The sequence below is a fragment of the Mandrillus leucophaeus genome, unplaced genomic scaffold (genome assembly GCF_000951045.1).
Source record: "Mandrillus leucophaeus isolate KB7577 unplaced genomic scaffold, Mleu.le_1.0 Scaffold1325, whole genome shotgun sequence".
Classification (NCBI taxonomy): Eukaryota; Metazoa; Chordata; class Mammalia; order Primates; family Cercopithecidae; genus Mandrillus; species Mandrillus leucophaeus.
Window position 1 is genome coordinate 113,728 of NW_012101283.1, and position 3,299 is coordinate 117,026.

Here is a 3,299-nt window from a genome sequence, read left to right on the forward strand (position 1 = left end):
CCCACGAAGCGCAGGCCCCACGCCCCGCCCTTTCTGTGGCTCCTTCCTGAAGCCCCTCCCCCTGCGCACGACTCCCTCCACACGCGCCTGCGCAGGTCCCTGGAGAGCCTGCCTGGCGCGTGGTCAGTTCCCGCCAAGCGGCCCTGCCTGGGGCCTTCTGAGACCCGGTCAGCGGTTGAGAGGCTGCGGTTTCCTCCAGAAACTCTGCCCCTTCGCTTGTAACTCGATCCCAGGGCGCTGGTGCAAACTGACCCACAATCGGTCAGGCCCCAGGAAGCCAGCCCTGACGGGGCTTTTGAAGACACCGTGGACGCCTAGCCCAGAGGCGCACCCCGCGAGGCTCCGCCCCTAACCGCACCTTGTGATCCTAGCGCGCCTGCGCTGGCAGGGCCTGCCGCCTCTGCCCTGGGGGCCCCAGTGAGGCCCTGGGGTGCCTGGACGCTTCCCTCCCTGTTTCTTACCTGGACCCAAGATCCGCAGGAGATGTGGCACAACATCCATGCTGCGATTCGCGGAGGGAGGGTGGCAGGGTCGGGTAACCCCCAAGGATACTGCTCGCCCTCGACCCCATTGCCCAACCAAGGAGGCTTCACCATGGATTGTGAAGCATTGGATTTGCATTTTACAGGAAGCGTTTTAGAGTGGGTGGGCTGTGCAGAGCGGGAACCTGTCAGCAGAAGGCCTGCACGGAGGCGAAAAATGACAGGGCCTTGAACGAAAGTACTGGCAGTGGGTCTAGGTCTAATATAACGTGAAAAATCAGACTGCACAACTCTTGAGTATGAAAATGCCAGTTTAGGCCAGGCAAAGTGGCTCCCGCCTGTAATCCCAGCACTTTGGGAGGCCAAGGGAGGAGGATCAGTTGAGCCCAGGAGTTCAAGACCAACATGGGCAACATAGTGAGACCCCATCTCTACAAAAAATACAAAAATAAATTTTTAAAATTAACTGGGCGCAGTGGAGCGTGCCTGTAGAACTAGCTTCTTGGAGGCTGAGGAGGGTTGATTGCTTGAGCCCAGGAGTTCGACACCAGCCTGGCCAACCCTGCCTCTACAAAAAATACAAAAATTACCTGGGTGTGATGGTGCACACCTGTGGTCCCAGCTACTAGGGAGGCTGAGATGGGAGGATAACCTGAGCCCGGGAGGCAGAGGCTACAGTTAGCCATGGTCGCCCCACTGTACTCCAGCCTGGTTGATAGAGCAAGACCCTGCCTCAAAAAATAAAAGAAAATGCCAACTTAGTCTCTTACAGTACATATGTAGAGAAATCCTAGAACAATACAGCAACATGTAAATCCTCATGATCTCTGCTAATAGTATGGTGGGTGATTTTAATTTCCTTTTTGTGTTTTCCCTCCAATTTTTCCAAAGTGGTCTTTTATGACATTTACAATACAAAAAAAAAAAAAGTATTTAAAGTGACATCAGGCCAGGCACGGTGGCTCATGCCTGTAATCCCAGCACTTTGGGAGGCCGAGGCGTGTGGATCACTTGAAGTCAAGAGTTCAAGACCATCCTGGCCAACATGGTGAAACACCCGTCTCTACTAAAAATACAAAAATTTGCTGCATGTGGTGGTGCGTGCCTGTAGTCCCCGCTATTCGGGAGGCTGGGACAGGAGAATCACTTGAAACTGGGAGGTGGAGGTTGTGGTGAGCCGAAATCACACCACTGCACTCCAGCCTGGGCGACAGAGGGAGACTCTGTCTCAAAAAGAAAAATAATGCAAATAAAAAAATGAATAAATGAAGTGACATAAAATTTCCAACAGTGTTTGTCATGTTTGGACAACCTATTTTCCTCCTTTGCAGTCATAAGGAAGGATTGAACACTGAACTATATCAGCAAATCCTGTTGGGTTTCCCTCTGAAGTAGGTTCCACATCAGCCCACTTCTTGCTCTCCACTGCTAGTCTGCAGTGGAAGCCAGCATCTTTCCTTGACCGCCCTCAACAGCTTCCTGGCTGATTCTCTTTTACACTTTCCCCTCTACAACCTATTCACCACACCGCAGAATGACTTTTTAATTCTAATTTAAATTGCATGGGGCTGGGCGCGGTGGCTCATGGCTGTAATCCCAGCACTTTGGGAGGCCGAGGCGTGTGGATCACTTGAGGTCAGGAGTTCGAGACCAGCCTGACCAACATGGTGAAACCCCATCTCTACTAAAAATACAAAACTTAGCTGGGTGTGGTGGTGCACGCCGGTAATCCCAGCTACTCAGGAGGCTGAGGCAGGAGGATCACTTGAACCCAGAAGGTGGAGGTTTCAGTGAGCTGAGATTGTGCCACTGCACTCCAGCCTGGGCAACAGACTGAGACCCCCTCAAAAAAAAAAAAAAAACATGCATGGGATCACATCCCTGCTTAAAACCCTAAAATGATTTCCCTTTGCACTTGACTCAAGTCCAAACTCCTTGGTCTATCTTCTAAAAGTCCACTGTGACCTAACTCCCAGCTCCTTCCCTTGCCTCTTACCCCACCTGCCTGCTCTCTCATTCTTTGTGGCCGCTGGGACCTTCTCTCTGCTTCCGACCAAGGGCAGCCTGACCCCAGCCCTTTGCACTTACTCTTCTATTTGTAAGACTGTCCCCAAACTTTCCCATGGGCTAGCTCCTCCTCGTCATCAGGACCTTGTCTCCAATGTCACCTCCAAGAGGCCTTCAGGATCACCAGTGTAACTCAGTACCCGCAGCCGTTCTTCACCACATTTGCCCATTTCAATTTACTATATAGTATTTATTCTTTCCCTCCCTCCCTCCCTCCCTTCCTTCCTTCTTTCCTTTTTTTGAGACAGAGACTCACTCTGTTGCCCAGGCTGGAGTGCACCAGCGCGATTTCAGCTCACTGCAGCCTCCACCTCCTGAACTCAAGCGATTCTCCCACCTCAGCCTCCCGAGTAGCTGGGACTACAGGTGTGGTACAGCTGTGTGCCAGCACGCTCAGCTAATTTTTGTAATTTTTTTCTCCCCCACCCCTAATTTTTGTATCTTTTGGTAGAGGTGGGTTTTCACTATGTTACCTGTGCTGGTCTCCACCTCCTGGGCTCAAGTGATCTACCCGCTTCAGCCTCCCAAAGCGCTGAGATTAAGGCATGAGCTACCGTGCCCCACCACATAGTATTTCTACCCACCCCCCACCCCCCAAAAAAAGAATTGGCTTGGCCAGGTGTCTTGACTCAAGCCTATCATCCCAGAACTTTTGGACGCTGAGGGAGGAGGATCACTTGAGGCCAGGAGTTCGAGATTAGCCTGAGCAACATAGTGAGACCCGGTCTCTACCAAAAAAAAAAAAAAAAA